Source organism: Pan paniscus, chromosome 9 (assembly GCF_029289425.2).
Source record: "Pan paniscus chromosome 9, NHGRI_mPanPan1-v2.0_pri, whole genome shotgun sequence".
Classification (NCBI taxonomy): Eukaryota; Metazoa; Chordata; class Mammalia; order Primates; family Hominidae; genus Pan; species Pan paniscus.
In genome coordinates, this window is record NC_073258.2 from 10,297,682 (window position 1) to 10,315,786 (window position 18,105).

General features: G+C 39.5%; 1 long non-coding RNA gene and 1 pseudogene across 1 annotated transcript in view; both read right to left on the reverse strand.

Annotated features, from left to right (window-relative positions):
- Positions 1-18,105, reverse strand: part of LOC134731222 (uncharacterized) — a 62,237-nt gene that overhangs the window by 31,941 nt on the left and 12,191 nt on the right. The window contains exons 2-4 of the long non-coding RNA XR_010113414.1: positions 7,268-7,341; positions 6,345-6,462; positions 5,476-5,536 (exon numbers count right to left, since the gene is read on the reverse strand). This is a non-coding gene — a long non-coding RNA (uncharacterized LOC134731222). The remainder of the gene's footprint in view (positions 1-5,475; positions 5,537-6,344; positions 6,463-7,267; positions 7,342-18,105) is intronic.
- LOC112441242 (U6 spliceosomal RNA) lies at positions 13,527-13,624 on the reverse strand (annotated as a pseudogene).

An 18,105-nucleotide genomic window follows, 5' to 3' on the forward strand; every position in this document is an offset into this window, starting at 1 on the left:
AAATTACTCTGAGCTACGGGAGGACATTCAAACCAAAGACAAAGAAGTTGAAAACTTTGAAAAAAATTTAGAAGAATGTATAACTAGAATAACCAATACAGAGAAGTGCTTAAAGGAGCTGATGGAGCTGAAAACCAAGGCTCGAGAACTATGTGAAGAATGCAGAAGCCTCAGGAGCCGATGCGATCAACTGGAAGAAAGGGTATCAGTGATGGAAGATGAAATGAATGAAATGAAGCGAGAAGGGAAGTTTAGAGAACAAAGAATAAAAAGAAATGAGCAAAGCCTCCAAGAAATATGGGACTATGTTTAAAGACCAAATCTACGTCTCATTGGTGTACCTGAAAGTGACGGGGAGAATGGAACCAAGTTGGAAAACAGTCTCCAGGATATTATCCAGGAGAACTTCCCCAATCTAGCAAGGCAGGCCAACGTTCAGATTCAGGAAATACAGAGAACGCCACAAAGATATTCCTCGAGAAGAGCAACTCCAAGACACATAATTGTCAGATTCACCAAAGTTGAAATGAAGAAAAAAATGTTAAGGGCAGCCAGAGAGAAAGGTCGGGTTACCCACAAAGGGAAGCCCATCAGACTAACAGCGGATCTCTCAGCAGAAACCCTACAAGCCAGAAGAGAGTGGGGGCCAATATTCAACATTCTTAAAGAAAAGAATTTTCAACCCAGAATTTCATATCCAGCCAAACTAAGCTTCATAAGTGAAGGAGAAATAAAATACTTTACAGACAAGCAAATGCTGACCGATTTTGTCACCAACAGGCCTGCCCTAAAAGAGCTCTTGAAGGAAGCACTAAACATGGAAAGGAACAACCGGTACCAGCTGCTGCAAAATCATGCCAAAATGTAAAGACCATCAAGACTAGGAAGAAACTGCATCAACTAACAAGCAAAATAACCAGCTAACATCATAATGACAGTATCAAATTCACACAAAACGATATTAACTTTAAACGTAAATGGACTAAATGCTCCAATTAAAAGACACAGACTGGCAAATTGGATAAAGAGTCAAGACCCATCAGTGTGCTGTATTCAGGAAACCCATCTCACGTGCAGAGACACACATAGGCTCAAAATAAAAGGATGGAGGAAGATCTACCAAGCAAATGGAAAACAAAAAAAGGCAGGGGTTGCAATCCTAGTCTCTGATAAAACAGACTTTAAACCAACAAAGATCAAAAGAGACAAAGAATGCCATTACATAATGGTAAAGGGATCAATTCAACAAGAAGAGCTAACTATCCTAAATATATATGCACCCAATACAGGAGCACCAAGATTCATAAAGCAAGTCCTGAGTGACCTACAAAGAGACTTAGACTCCCACACATTAATAATGGGAGACTTTAACACCCCACTGTCAACATTAGACAGATCAATGAGACAGAAAGTCAACAAGGATACCCAGGAATTGAACTCAGCTCTGCACCAAGTGGACCTAATAGACATCTACAGAACTCTCCACCCCAAATCAACAGAATATACATTTTTTTCAGCACCACACCACACTTATTCCAAAATTGACCACATACTTGGAAGTAAAGCTCTCCTCAGCAAATGTAAAAGAACAGAAATTATAACAAACTATCTCTCAGACCACAGTGCAATCAAACTAGAACTCAGGATTAAGAATCTCACTCAAAACCACTCAACTACATGGAAACTGAACAACCTGCTCCTGAATGACTACTGGGTACATAACGAAATGAAGGCAGAAATAAAGATGTTCTTTGAAACCAACGAGAACAAAGACACAACATACCATAATCTCTGGGACGCATTCAAAGCAGTGTGTAGAGGGAAATTTATAGCACTAAATGCCCACAAGAGAAAGCAGGAAAGATCCAAAATTGACACCCTAACATCACAATTAAAGGAACTAGAAAAGCAAGAGCAAACACGTTCAAAAGCTAGCAGAAGGCAAGAAATAACTAAGATCAGAGCAGAACTGAAGGAAATAGAGACACAAAAAACCCTTCAAAAAATTAATGAATCCAGGATCTGGTTTTTTGAAAGGATCAACAAAATTGATAGACTGCTAGGAAGACTAATAAAGAAAAAAAGAGAGAAGAATCAAATAGACACAATAAAAAATGATAAAGGGGATATCACCACCGATCCCACAGAAATACAAACTACCATCAGAGAATACTACAAACACCTCTACGCAAATAAACTAGAAAATCTAGAAGAAATGGAAAAATTCCTCGACACATACACTCTCCCAAGACTAAACCAGGAAGAAGTTGAATCTCTGAATAGACCAATAACAGGATCTGAAATTGTGGCAATAATCAATAGCTTACCAACCAAAAAGTGTCCAGGACCAGATGGATTCACAGCCGAATTCTACCAGAGGTACAAGGAGGAACTGGTACCATTCCTTCTGAAACTATTCCAATCAATAGAAAAAAGAGGGAATCATCCCTAACTCTTTTTATGAGGCCAGCATCATTCTGATACCAAAGCCAGGCAGAGATACAACAAAAAAAGAGAATTGTAGACCAATATCCTTGATGAACATTGATGCAAAAATCCACAATAAAATACTGGCAAAAAGAATCCAGCAGCACATCAAAAAGCTTATTCACCATGATCAAGTGGGCTTCATCCCTGGGATGCAAGGCTGGTTCAATATACGCAAATCAATAAATGTAATCCAGCATATAAACAGAGCCAAAGACAAAAACCACATGATTATCTCAATAGATGCAGAAAAAGCCTTTGACAAAATTCAACAACCCTTCATGCTAAAAACTCTCAATAAATTAGGTATTGATGGGACGTATTTCAAAATAATAAGAGCTATCTATGACAAACCCACAGCCAATATCATACTGAATGGGCAAAAGCTGGAAGCATTCCCTTTGAAAACTGGCACAAGACAGGGATGCCCTCTCCCACCACTCCTATTCAACATAGTGTTGGAAGTTCTGGCCATGGCAATTAGGCAGGAGAAGGAAATAAAGGGTATTCAATTAGGAAAAGAGGAAGTCAAATTGTCCCTCTTTGCAGACGACATGATTGTATATCTAGAAAACCCCATTGTCTCAGCCCAAAAGCTCCTTAAGCTGATAAGCAACTTCAGCAAAGTCTCAGGATACAAAATTAATGTACAAAAATCACAAGCATTCTTATACACCAACAACAGACAAACAGAGAGCCAAATCATGAGTGAACTCCCATTCACAATTGCTTCAAAGAGAATAAAATACCTAGGAATCCAACTTACAAGGGATGTGAAGGACCTCTTCAAGGAGAACTACAAACCACTGCTCAAGGAAATAAAAGAGGATACAAACAAATGGAAGAACATTCCATGCTCATGGGTAGGAAGAATCAATATTGTGAAAATGGCCATACTGCCCAAGGTAATTTACAGATTCAATGCCATCCCCATCAAGCTACCAATGCCTTTCTTCACAGAATTGGAAAAAACTACTTTAAAGTTCATATGGAACCAAAAAAGAGCCAGCATCGCCAAGTCAATCCTAAGCCAAAAGAACAAAGCTGGAGGCATCACACTACCTGACTTCAAACTATACTACAAGGCTACAGTAACCAAAACAGCATGGTACTGGTACCAAAACAGAGATATAGATCAATGGAACAGAACAGAGCCCTCAGAAATAACGCTGCATATCTACAACTATCTGATCTTTGACAAACCTGAGAAAAACAAGCAATGGGGAAAGGATTCCCTATTTAATCAATGGTGCTGGGAAAACTGGCTAGCCATATGTAGAAAGCTGAAACTGGATCCCTTCCTTACACCTTATACAAAAATCAATTCAAGATGGATTAAAGACTTAAAGGTTAGACCTAAAACCATAAAAACCCTAGAAGAAAACCTAGGCAATACCATTCAGGACATAGGCATGGGCAAGGACTTCATGTCTAAAACACCAAAAGCAATGGCAACGAAAGACAAAATTGACAAATGGGATCTCATTAAACTAAAGAGCTTCTGCACAGCAAAAGAAACTACCATCAGAGTGAACAGGCAACCTACAAAATGGGAGAAAATTTTCGCAACCTACTCATCTGACAAAGGGCTAATATCCAGAATCTACAATGAACTCAAACAAATTTACAAGAAAAAAACAAACAACCCCATCCAAAAGTGGGCAAAGTACATGAACAGACATTTCTCAAAAGAAGACATTTATGCAGCCAAAAAACACATGAAGAAATGCTCATCATCACTGGCCATCAGAGAAATGCAAATCAAAACCGCAATGAGATATCATCTCACACCAGTTAGAATGGCAATCATTAAAAAGTCAGGAAACAACAGGTGCTGGAGAGGATGTGGAGAAATAGGAACACTTTTACACTGCTGGTGGGACTGTAAACTAGTTCAACCATTGTGGAAGTCAGTGTGGCGATTCCTCAGGGATCTAGAACTGGAAATACCATTTGACCCAGCCATCACATTACTGGGTATATACCCAAAGGACTATAAATCATGCTGCTATAAAGACACATGCACACGTATGTTTATTGCGGCATTATTCACAATAGCAAAGACTTGGAACCAACCCAAATGTCTAACAGTGATAGACTGGATTAAGAAAATGTGGCACATATACACCATGGAATACTATGCAGCCATAAAAAATGATGAGTTCATGTCCTTTGTAGGGACATGGATGAAATTGGAAATCATCATTGTCAGTAAACTATCGCAAGAACAAAAAACCAAACACCACATATTCTCACTCATAGGTGGGAATTGAACAATGAGATCACATGGACACAGGAAGGGGAACATCACACTTTGGGGACTGTTGTGGGGTGGGGGGAGGGGGGAGGGATAGCATTGAGAGATATACCTAATGCTAGATGACGAGTTAGTGGGTGCAGTGCACCAGCATGGCACATGTATACACATGTAACTAACCTGCACAATGTGCACATGTACCCTAGAACTTAAAGTATGATAAAAAAAAATAAAAAATAAAAATAAAATAAAATAAAATAAAATAAGTACTCACAAACAAAAAAAATCCAATTTAAAATATATATATTACATATTATATAATATAAATATATAAATATAGGATATATATTTTAATGGGCTGTATATATACATAAATTCATTTAAAATAAAATATATATAGGATAAAGGGCTCAACTTTATTCATGATCAAAATAATGCAAACAAAATAATAGTGATATTTTAATTTTTACCTATCAGGTTAGCCAAGATTTAAAATGTAAGCATAAAACCCCCCCATGCTAGCAAGGCTAAGGAGGAAAGGGAAATTTCATACATAGTAGGAGTAAAATGTTTCTGGAGGGAAACCTGGCAACATTTAGAGAAGTTAAAGATATAATTTTATACAAAGAATTGCACTTGTAAGAATTTATTTTAAGAAAAAAATCATGTAAGTGCAAGGATATTCATTTGCGTATTCTGTATAATAGTGGAAAAAATTGGAAACCACTTACTTGCTCATCAAAAGGAGGATGTGTAAGTAAATCCAGGACCATTCATATCATGGGATACTATCTGTAGTTGCATAGAAAAAATGCCCATGGTCTTCTATTAAATTACAAATAAAAGGATTCAAAACAGTATATATAAGATAATTTAATTTCTATAAGTAAAAATATGTATGCATAAAATTTGCAGGGACTATAAACAAAAAAAAGGAAACTGGGAAAGTGTACAACTAGATATTATATCTCTAAGCTGATGGGAGTATGGATATTCTCCTTGTTTTTATTGCTTGTCTGTATTTTCTAGCCTTTTAAAGCATTTATTTCTCTGTTAATTTTCCAAAATAAAAATTTTAAATAGGAAAAAGAACAAAGAAAGAAACTTTTCTTTGCTAGATTTAAAATGTATCCTAACAATAACAAAGTAATAACTAAAACAGTGTAGTGCACTGGCCCAGGAAAATAATAAGCACATAAAGGAAAAGAAATATGATATAAATATTTATAAACGCATATAGATGAATATATTTTTAAAATATGTGGAAATTTCAACAAATTGTGCAATAAATATAGGGGTTTTTTTGGAAAAGTCACAAAGTACCAGAAATGTAGGTGAAATTTATAAATCCTTAAGGGTAGGAAAATTCTTTCTAAGCATGGTATCAAAGGCAGAATCATGAAGGTAAAACAGATTTAATGCACAATTTAAAAGTTCTGTGGCCAGACACAGTGGCTCACTGTGCAATTCCAGTACTTTGGGAGGCCAAGGCGGGAGGATTGCTTGAGCCCAAGAGTTTGAGACCAGCTTGGCAATATAGCAAGACCTATCTCTACAAAAACTAAATAATTGGCCAGTCAAAAGTCATAGTGGCACACACCTGTAGTCCCAGTTACTCATGAGGCTGTAGTAGGAAGATCAGTTGAGCCCAGGAGGTCGAGGCTGCAGTGAGTCCTGATTGCAACATTGCACTCCAGCCTCGGAGACAGACAGAGATCCTGTCTCAGTAAATAAACAAACAAATAAATAAATAACATGTTCTATGTACTTAAAGTATACCCAACTCAAAAATAAAATGAAAGTTTTGAAAAGTATTTGTTAAGAAATGAAAAAGACAAATGCTAGTAATATATAGTTTTCACAGAATAGAAATGTAGCTATGATTATATCTCTGTTGGCTAGTGTTTTTCACATCCACAGTCCACATCAGAAAACAGCAATCCTGGGTTGATTCTTCTGCCTCAGGTACTATAATTTTCAATATATTGCATATAAAACACACCCTGTATCCTGGCCCCAACTGACTGGAACAAGCACCAGTGTGTGCTCTGGTTATCCTTTTTCTGACCTGGTAACAATCTTTTCTTGCCCTTCGCTGATCAACTCTGCTATGTGCCCCAGTGGGCTGCACACACGCATGCGCACACACACACACACACACACACACACACACACACACACACACACTGCACCACCCAGGCTCTTAGATCTCTGCATTCTGGTTGGGTCTAGCCGATTGAAGGCACCAGCGAAAGGTTGGAAGTGTGGGAAGAGAGGTTAGGGGATGTAGTCTCTGGTTTCCTCCCTGCTCCCCCTTGCACTGTGGTTCCGGCAGTGTCTAGTCCCTCTACCATTAGTGCTCTAACCAGGCAACCCCCTGCCACACGTCCGCCACTCAGGTGACACTAATTCCTTATCACCATTTCAAGCCTAGGGTCTTAATGGCTTTATTTTTAGTTAATGTTGTTACTAGTCTCTGAGTGCCTCAACATCCCTTATGATTCCCCTTAATTCTGCCCACACCTTGGTAAACAGCCTCTTCATTAAATTCTCTCCAAAATCTCCACAAGTTCACCTTCATTTCCTGTAGTCCCTGCCTGAGAAAGTGGATGAACGCAATGCTATCAAAAATTGGCAAGGAACTGCAACCTCCTCTGAGTTGGCTTAGTAAGATTGTATACCTAATCAGAATGATCCCCGTTAAGATGACACATCTCCCTATTTATATCTCCTTTAGGTGAACTCAGAGGAAGTGGGTCACTGAGTTCCAGCTGTATCTGGATGACCCTAAACTCTTGTAACTCTCTATGATGCCAATGCACTGGAAGCCCTGGGAGTCATAGGGGGCTTGTTGTTATAACCCAGATTTCAACAGGCTTTTCTAACTCCTTGAGACCTAGAAAAGTCTCTGAAATTTTAGCCACCATGAGACTTATGAGACTATAAATATTGGAACAAAACAGGTAAATTATCATTACTTCCTGATGATGCTCATGAAGCCCAAGAAAATCAGCTAAGAAGAATACTATGTATAAATAATTTTTCCATAGCTGACTGGTTCCATATTTGTCATAAATTATTTTTTATTCTTGATTTTTCCCTCTTCCTAATGTCCCATTGTAATGGGATCTTTGGGGTGTCACTCTTCTGGCCAGAAACCTCTGTGGCTGGCTGGTGACACCTTTGCCCAAGTTCTTGTCCTATGTCCAGAAAGAATGAGGTATGCAAACAAGTGGAAGTTGAACAAGATGAAGAGGAGCTTTATTGAGTGTTATGACAGCTCAGAGGAGACCCAGAGAGGGTAGCTCCTCTCTGTAGGCAGGTAGTCCTGTCAAGTGTTCAGCTCTCAGCAGAGAGGAGGGCCTAGAGAAGGTAGCTCCTCTCTGCAACTGGTCATCCTGATATCTGCAGCTCTCAGCAGAGAGGAGGCCCTGGAGAGGGTGTCTCCTCTCTGCTGGCAGGTCATCCTGTGATCTCTACAGCTCTCAGCAGAGAGGGTAGCTCCTCTCTGCAGCTGGTCATCTCATTATCTCCAACTCTCAGCAGAGACAGTATCTCCTCTCTGCGGCTGATCATCCAGTCCTCTCTCCATCCTCTGCTGGCTCTTGCTGAGCCCGTGGCTTTTATGGACCTCAGAGGGGAGGAAGTGTGTGTTGATTGGTCCATGGCGGCCATGGGTGGCAGGTCCTGGAAAAGGCACCAGAAGCCCCCACTCCAGTTTGCGGGACTGGCGGCCCAGCCCCCAGAATTCAGGCCCTCCCTGGCCTGAAGGTGGGGCCTTACTGGGACTGCCCTCTTCTGCCCAGGAATCTGTTTGCCTCCTGCTGCCACTCATGGTGCCAAAGCTCACCCAGACTTCTCTAAGATCTGAGCAGGTACCAACAGCAGGGAAGAAGCCAGGCAGGCAGTGGGAGCAGGCACTTCTGAGTCTACAAGGGCAGGGGTCCTTCCCAGCCCCCAAGAGTTCAGGGATGCAGGGAAAGGGGGAGGGTCTGGCTCCTGCTCCTGCTCCTGCTGCACTAAGTGGGAGGCCCGGATCTGTAGCCACTGATCCGGTTGTTGCAGCTGCACCTGGGAGGGTGGGGCTCCTGCCTGTTCCATGAAGCAGGAGGCCCAGGTCTACAGCTGCAGTGTGGGTAGCTGCAGGGCACCCTGGGAGCTCCAACCCCAACTCGGAACAGGCAGGGTTCCCGCTTGTCCAAGGATCCTGCCAGCTCCATGGAGCATGCAGCCCTGGCAATGCCTCCCTGCTGCTGCCATCACCATGACCTATCAGTCACTGAGTGAGCAATTCTATGTGATATTTCTTGAAATTCTCCATCTGACTCCATTTTTATTTTGACTGCCCAGACTATCCAGGGTCAACAGCAGTCAAGGCCTCTTTGCCATGGCAGCAACCCATGAGTCAGCCAAGATGAGCAGACAGGCTGCCTGAAGAGCCCACTGAGACAGGGGCTTCTGAGCTCCACTCAGAAGTGGAGCAGGTAAATGATCAAGGTGGCAGCAGGTAAATGATCAAGTGAACTGATTCATGAACATTAAAATGAAGCAGAAAACACTAGATGTGTGTGTGTGTGAATGCATGTGGATGAGTGTGTGCTTAACTTTAGATCCCAATAGGGACACGTGCTTTTCAAATGCTTATGACACACACAAATTGGCCATAGATTCAGCTGCAAAAAAGTTTTTAATAGATTTCCAAAGATAGAAGTCATATAGAGTACAGTGTTTATCGAAATAAATTAAAACTGAAAATGATAACAGAAAATAGAAAAAAAATTGTAAGCACTTAAAAATGAATACCTCTCATAAATATCTTGAGTTTTTAAATATATTCCTTTTATGGCATAACTAGAAATGGATCACTATCATCAAAGGAATGCATTGTATATCACTATTTGTCCAAAGTGGTAAACTGAAGAAAACTTGTAGCCTTAACACTATTTAATTTAAAATTAGGGTGATTTATAAAATGAAATATTCAATCAAGGGGGCTAGAAAAATACCACTAATCATAATGCAAAAAGTGGTGGAAAGGAATTAATACATATAAAAGCATGAATTAAATAAATTACAGAAAACCAGTATACTTGATTTAATGAGGAAATATCTACTTTGCAATAACCAATAATTGGCACATCCTGGATAAGTCTACCAAAGGGAGAAAAGAAAAAGAAAGAAAAGAGATGTAAGAAGAGAAAGGAAAAAAACATAAAATTAAAATAAGGAAAAGATGTATAACCACAAATTAAAATAATTTGCTAGGTTCAGCTTGATACTATAACCATTTTATAACAAATAATTTGAAAAAGCTAAATGAAGGAATTGTTTTCCCAACTGTTATAGAGTAATACTTCCCAATATTTTTCACACCATAGAATTCTTGGAAAATGATAATGTTGCATGGCACAGTAGTGTGAAAGAAAAATTTTACTTGTGCCTAGAAGCAATAGCCATTAAAATTCTGGCCATCTCAGCACATCTGTTACCCACTTATGGCAGGCTGGTTGGAAGTTGTATTCTAAAAGTCCTAGTCAAGGCAATATGCCAAGATTAGGGGGAGACAATGAGGAAGAAAATGCTAAAATGAAGAAACAAAATCATCAAAATTATGATTTTTTGCAGATACTATTATGTAATTAAATTGATAGAGGAAAAAATAGGGAAAACCTCAACATAAAATCATAAACAGAAGAGTTAGGAGTGGAACTCTGAGTTCAGAATCAGTGGATACAAGCAACAGGAAGAAGCAACGGAGATAGTCATCAGAATGATTAAATAAGGTATTGCCAATAGTTGACCAATCCCTTTTCCTCTGCTTATGCTGAGCACAAGCTCATTCCCTGTGAAATTAAAGTAGTGAGTGTGGCCCCTAGGAACAGAGACTCAGGGCAATTTTCCAGGTAGGATGGGCAAACCAAGATGAATGGATTGCACCAACAATAAAAAAAAAATTGTTTAATTATTGACATACCCACATGGCATGTTCTACTCCTCCAAATGATAAAGGGAAGCTCATCAGAAACCACATACATAGATAAATACAGAGAAATTATCAATCCAAAGGTGAGATGGCAATCAAAAACCACCAAGCATTTGAGGAAATTTTACGCCTTAAAAGAGAGAAACCAGACAGGTGCAATGGCTCATGCCTGTAATCACAACACTCTGGGAGGCCAAGGCAGGAGCATCACTTGAGCCCACGAGTTCCAGACCAGCCTGGGAAACATGACGAGACTCTATCTCTACAGCAAAAAAAATTTTTAATTAGCCAAGCATGGTGGTACGAGCCTCGGCTACTCAGGAGGCTGAGGCAGGAGGATCTCTTGGCCCAGCAGGTTGAGGCTGCAGTGAACCATGATTGCACCACTGCACTCTAGCCGGGATGACAGAGTGAGACCCTGTCTCAAAAAAAAAGAAAGAAAGAAAGAAAGAGAGAAACTTAATTTCATTAACAAGAGATAATACCTAATAAAACAGATCATAAAACAAAAAAAGTTAAAATTACTTCAATTAATAGAAACACACATTATTAAGAAGATTATTTAATTATGTACTTTAAATACTTGAAATTGTGATGACTGAAAAATATTTGAAACTTATTAGATAAAAGAATGGGCTGAAAAAGGGAATAGACATGATTGAAGAAGGGACTGATGGACTAGAAAACTAAACTTTGTTTTTACCACCTAAAAGCAGAACAGAAAGAAAAGATTTGGAAAATAAAAAAGTGGACATGCAGAAGATATATTCAGAAACTCAAGCCCTATTTATTTAAATAGAGTTCCAAAAGGAGAAAATAGAATGAGGAGAGAAAACAGTCAAAGATAACTTTAAGAACATTTCACACAGCTTCAGAAACACAAAAGTCTTCAGATTTAAAAGTCCCATGGAGTGACAAGCATGGCGAATGTTACAGAGGCACAAATCCAGATTCCTCCCATGGTAAGTTTCAGAGCACCAAGAATGGAGTGTAATATTACAAACTTTGGGCGCGGGGGGCGAACATAATTTGACTCTAAAGAAATAAAAAGATTAATCCCATGCTTTTCTTTAGCAACAGTTTGTGATAGAATGCAATAGGCTTTCCTCAAAGTTCTAAGAAAAGTTTATTTTGAGCCTAAACTACATCTAGTCAAACTAGCATTGAGATGAAGTACAAAACAAAGCATTTCAAACATGCAAGATTTCAGGAAGTTTATTGCTCTCAGGCTCTGTCTGAAGGAAACCCCATCTCTACTAAAAATTCAAAAAATTAGCCGGGCATGGTGGCAGGTGCCTGTAGTTCCAGCTACTCGGGAGGCTGAGGCAGGAGAATCGCTTTAAACTGGGAGGCAGAGCTCCAGGTAGTGAGCCAAGATCGCGCCATTGCACTCCAGCCTGGGCAACAGAGTGAGACTCCGTCTCAAAAAAAAAAAAGAAAGAAAGAAAGAAAAAGAAAAAAGAAAAGAAAAGAAAGAACTATTCAAGGATATAATCCAGCAAAAAAAAAAAAAAAAAAAAAAGGGATTTCAAGTCAAAGGGAAATCACACACGCAGACACAAGTGAAGTAAAACTCAAGGAAATCATATAATTAAACTCAAACAATTATTGACGCAGGCTGCAAAAAAATGACTTTGGAAAGAAATCTCAGTGTCAACAAGAGAGATAATAATACAAGGCAAGAGAGTGGGTTTGGGGGAGAAGGAAATAAAAGTGTACTGAAGTTTTACCTTTTTTTTTTTTTTTTTTTTTTTTGAGACTGAGTCTCACTCTGTTGTCCAGGCTGGACTGCAGTAGCGTAATCTCAGTTCACTGCAACCCCCGCCTCCCGAGTTCAAGAAATTCTCATGCCTCAGCCTCCGGAGTAGCTGGGACTACAGACGCGAGCCACCACACCCAGCTAATTTTCGTATTTTTAGTAGAGACGGGGTTTCACCATGTTGACCAGGCTGGTTTCGAACTCCACATCTCAGATGACCCGCCCGCCTTGGCCTTCCAAAGTGTTGGGATTACAGGCGTGAGCCACCACGCCTGACCTGAAGTTTTAATCTTGTTGAGGGAAAAGGATATAGTGAATAGATATATTGATTAATTATATAAATCAACCTAAAATATTTAACATTTAACATTCTTAAAATTAAAATTCCTTAATTGTAATTTTAAAATTCTTTGAAATTGTGTTTCTATTTTAATTTGGTTGTACTTTTTTCTTAATTCTTGAGATAATCACTAAGGATAGATACTTTTACCCCTAGAAATACTGTTTCACTTCATAAGAGATTATTTCAGAAGTTATCTTCAGCCCCCATGGCACCCTCTCACTCCCCTTAACCAATCCATCACTAATGGTCATGCCAGTTTCATCCCAATACCTCCCCAGTCTATCTGTCTCTTTTGTAACCACCACAGTTCAGCCCATCATACCTCTTACCTGGACAGCCTCAATAGTCAGCTAACTGGAATCCCCGTATCAATGTCCGTTTCCCATTGCCTACACTGCAACTTCTCAAAGATCTTTTCAGAATGCAAATCTGTTCATGTCTGCTCTTGGCTTAAAACTTTTTGATGTCATTAGATGTATATGAGAGACTTCAATTATAATCAAGTTCATGTTACTTAAAAGCATTATCCAGTTATAGTATTATATTTAAGTTAGTAGTAGTTACATGGAAATTTATTACATTATCCTCTGTCATCTATATATGAAACATTTCTCACATGAGAAAAACAGCCAAAAAGTTCAAAACAAACAAAAAATCAAAATCAAAATATAGCAAGAGATTTTTCAATTGCATCCTTAATGAAGTATTAAAGTTTTCTATATCCAATCCTTGCACATGGGCCATGCTGATCTTCTCTGTATCCAATTTTAGTACATGTGCTCCCGAAGTGAGCACTATACGTCTAAACCTAAGACCTCCTCAGTTATGATATTAATACTTCTCATACTTCTTTGAGTTCTTTGTCTGAGATTTCTTTTTGCTACAGAGGCTTTGTTGTTTCTGCCCATGGCTCTCTCTGCCACCTACTCTCTACAAATTCCCTGGTTAATTCCTATTTAAAATTCAGATTTAAATGTAAATATCACTTTCTTGGAGATGTATTTCTTAACCTGTCCAGCCTAGGTCAAGGTAGATAGATCAATAGATAGATGATAGATAGATAGATAGATAGATAGATAGATAGATAGATAGTCTTATTGGTTTGCTTTACATATTCCTCCAAACACTTATTGGCTTGTGATGATGTGCTGATTTATGTAATTATTTTATGTATGTATTTTGCCGTCTACTATAAGCCCCATATGGGCAGGAACAATGTCTGTTTTGGTTCCTTATTTTCAAGTCTAGCATGGAGTGACCCCTTGGTAAGTGTGAGTTGAATGAAGAAGAAAAGGGACATGCTGTGCCTGGGATATGGTCAAAACTTAGAACCTGGAGTTAAAGGGAAAGGTAGTCTATTGCCTCTTCTGCCACTTAGCTTTGGACAATGCATTTGAGCCTTCCCAGCTAGGTTTCTTCATGAGTAAAATGAAGGTAATAGTAGTGCCTCTGCTACAGGACTGTTAAGAGCATTAAATGAGAAAGCACAAAGAGCTCAGCAGAGTGCCCAGCTCATAGTAGACACTCAAATCATTATTCATTATATTTTCATGCTTCTATATTTTTCTTCTTTTGTTACAAAATTTTCACACTGAAATGTTCTCCCTCTCTGCTCATGCTCTTCCTACTGTAATGTGTTGATCTTTTGTGTCAGACTGAAACTGCTTTCCATTCAGGTCATCTGCAGAGCGTTTGAATGATAGGAGGAGGAGATGATGGCGCTGCCATTTATCTGTCAGATGTGTCACTCTCTGTGAGCGGCTGGGTTAGCCTGGCACAGACCTGGGGTTCCACGGGCTTCAGGGAACCCACCCGAGGTAGAGACCTCTGGGCTGGGCCCCTTGTTCTTTCCTTTCACTCTGTCGAATCCTTGGCTTTTATTTTTCTTCAGGGAAAACATGACGGTGTTTTTCTTGTAGATTTGTTTTGTTTTATTTTTACTTCAGATTCATGTGCTTATATTGGACAAATCTTAAAGCTTCCACATGTTATCCAGGGAAAAATGTATTGCTTTTTATTGAGTTGAGACTGATCAAGCTATCAAAAATTCACACTTTGCTGAGGCTGTCTTAAGTTTGGTCAACTTCTCTAGGTTCAGCAAGATTTTGTAACTATTACTGAAGTCTGTGGTGGCAAAGGGGCTCCGTGAAGGGAAACATCTGGATTTAAAGTAGACTTTAATTACATCTCACACCCCTGCTCTAGACCAATGTTTAAAACCCCAGGGAGAAGCTTAAAAGTGTGACTCCGTTTGAAACTCAGGAGTCATTTTAACCTAATTGCTCCCTTATAGCTTAAAGCTAACACCTAAGCCTTTAAGAATAAACTCATAGTCCCTGATTCCTGACTATATTTGCCCTGAGTAAGTGCTCCCACAGGATCTGCACACTATCGCTAATTTCAGTAAATGTTTTCATGGTCTTGGCTGTAGAGTTAATGCCTAACAAGTTCCAGAGGAACCAATTTCCTGCTGGAGGAAACTTCCTTACCAAGTTTCCTAATTATTCCCAGTCATTGCCCTGTAGAATCCAACTGGCCAGGGGAGGCTGTTAATAGGCCACAGGTGACAGCTACAGTTAGGTTACCAAGGAAACAGATCAACCATGCAGAGAGCGATGTTTGACACAAGGAGACCAGGGACCTGTAAATACATGTATTTCCTGCTGCCTCTTGTTTCCTGAGGTGGGGGGAATCAGGACATACCTCCTTCCTCTCAAAGTCATTGAGAAATTGACTATAGTGAATTCTCCCAGCCAACATTCTGAAACTTTTTGGTCTCAAGACTCCTTTATACTTCTAAAATTTCTAGAAAACCCCAAAGAGTTTTTGTTTATGAAGATTATAGCAATTCATATTTACTATATTCAATATTAAAACTAAGACATTTAAAAACATTTAACTCATTCAAAAATAATAATAACTGTTACATGTTGACAGAAATAACAATTTTGATCAAAGATATTTAAAAGGATGTTATTGTTTTACATTTTTGCAAATCTCTTTAATATCTGGCTTAGAACACAGCTGAATTCTGTTTCTGCATTCAATCTGTTGTGATATAAAGCATCATGTAGCTTCTGGAAAACTACTGTACATTCTTGGGCAAATGAGAGATAAAAGGCAAATAATATTTTTAAATTACTATGAAAATAATTTTGATCTCACAGTACTCATAAAAGTGTCTCAGGGTCTCCCAGAGGCCCCAAAACCAACTCTGAGGACCACTATTCTAAACAAAACTGCACTAAAAGATGGTCATTGAATAGCTTTATCTGAATGAAACACAAAGCAAAGCAATAGACCGAGAGACAAGTTTGCAATTATGAAGGTGGGAGCATCTGTGCTCTGCTCTTCATATTTCTGCTACTTTCGGCCATCCTGACCTACAAGGACTTCCAGCCTCTTGTCCAGACATCCTTATGATGACATCTGGCCCTAACACCAAAAATAGGTTTGCTACAATTTTCTTTTGAAACAGTGACTTGAAATTCTATAAACTACCAAGTATCAGCAGTCCATAGAGTTTTTTAGCAAAGGCTACAATGTTAGCAAAAAGCAGGTAATATTTGGCAACAATAATCACAGAGACTGAACAGATTTTCATTCGTAATAAACGCCTGATTTTCCCCACCTTTATAAAGGCCTGTCTGAGAAGCCAAAAGATAGGGGAAACACGAACTTTCTAAAAAGAATTGCCCTTTTGTACTTCCCAGAAGTGGTTGTATCTTATGCCCAAATTGCATACGCTGATGGGATTCTTTGGATGCCAAAAGAGTTGCACAAGGACACGTGATGATCTCAGGCGGTGTGTCAGACCTCCAAGAACATCCAGTATTGATTTGAACAACTCTGCCCACAATCTCTGCTTAAGACCTATTATTCCAGGCATACAGTCTACCCAATCTGGCCACCTCTGTAAGGCTGTTTGAGCCTGGGCTACGTATTGGAGACAAGATCTTAGTGCACAGTCACTAACGCAATGCCTGGGGCACTTAAGCCCAACATGGGGGTACTTTCAGTTCCTGTTCTTTTATCACATGAGAGGCAGTAGAATACACCTACTAGTCAAAAGCACAAACTCTGAAGTCCAAGAAATCTGTGTTCTAGTCCTACCCTGTCACAAAATAATTTTGAATATTTGGACAAATTATTTAGTATCTTTCAGCTCCTTTGTCAAATGGTATTGTTGTGAAGATTAAATGAGTTCATACACGTAAGGGACTTAGTAAGGTATAGAGTATTCAATAAATACTGGCTATTTTTTTAAGGGACGGGGTCTCCCTATGTTGCCCAAGCTGGTCTGGAACTCCTGGGCTCAAGAGATCCTCCTGCCTCAACCTCCAAAAGTGCTGGGATCATAGGCAAGAGCCACCATGCCTATAGAGATAAATGTTGGTAAACCATAAGCAAGTTTAATTCCCTGGACTTTCAGCCGTGAGAGTATAGCAATTACACACTGTAGCCATTAGATGGCAGTAAGAATTTAGTCTATCTTTTGGCATAAAGCGCCAACTATTTCCTGGAGCTTTTATTCATCTAGGGCTTGGAGGCTTCACCCTCAAGCTTCTTCTTAGATCCACTTCCTTTGTCCTTGCTACCCTGTCCCCTGGTCTCTTAATTTGAACTGCTTGGTCTCTGGAAGCCCTGTAACATCATGGGTCTCTACTCTTCCCTCTGTTTTGCACATACTACATCCATTTGTGTCTGTCTCTTCCTCAGATACAAACCACATCAGCACAGGGCCTGTGCCACACGGATTCAATCTCTCTCCTCTATTGGATTTTTTTCATGGGACTTCAAACATTCTGCAATCTCTCCAGCTTAAGAAGATCCTCCCTGGATCAGGCAGCCCTCTCTAGGTATTGCTTTCTAACTCTGTCCCCACAATTCAGACCTCCGTTTTGAGCCTGACCTATACACCCCAGCTATCTATTTGACTGATTTCATGCAGGCATCTGACACCTTAGTCATTCAAAACTGGATTTCACCCCCAAAAGCCCTCTCTTCCAGCAATCCATATCTCAACAAATGGAACCCCCATCCACTCTCTCCTCCAACCAGAAAGGTAGGCTTATCCCTGACACCTTTCTCCTACCCTCTCCCCACATATAATCCTTACCAAGTCCTGTCAATTTGATTTCTTAAATATGGGTATAAACTTTCACATTGCTGCCTTTCCACTGCAGAGGTGTCAGGGATAAGCCCACCTTTCTTGTTGGAGCAGAGAGTGGATGATGGGGGTTCCATTTGTCGAGGTAAGGAACACTGGAAGGGAA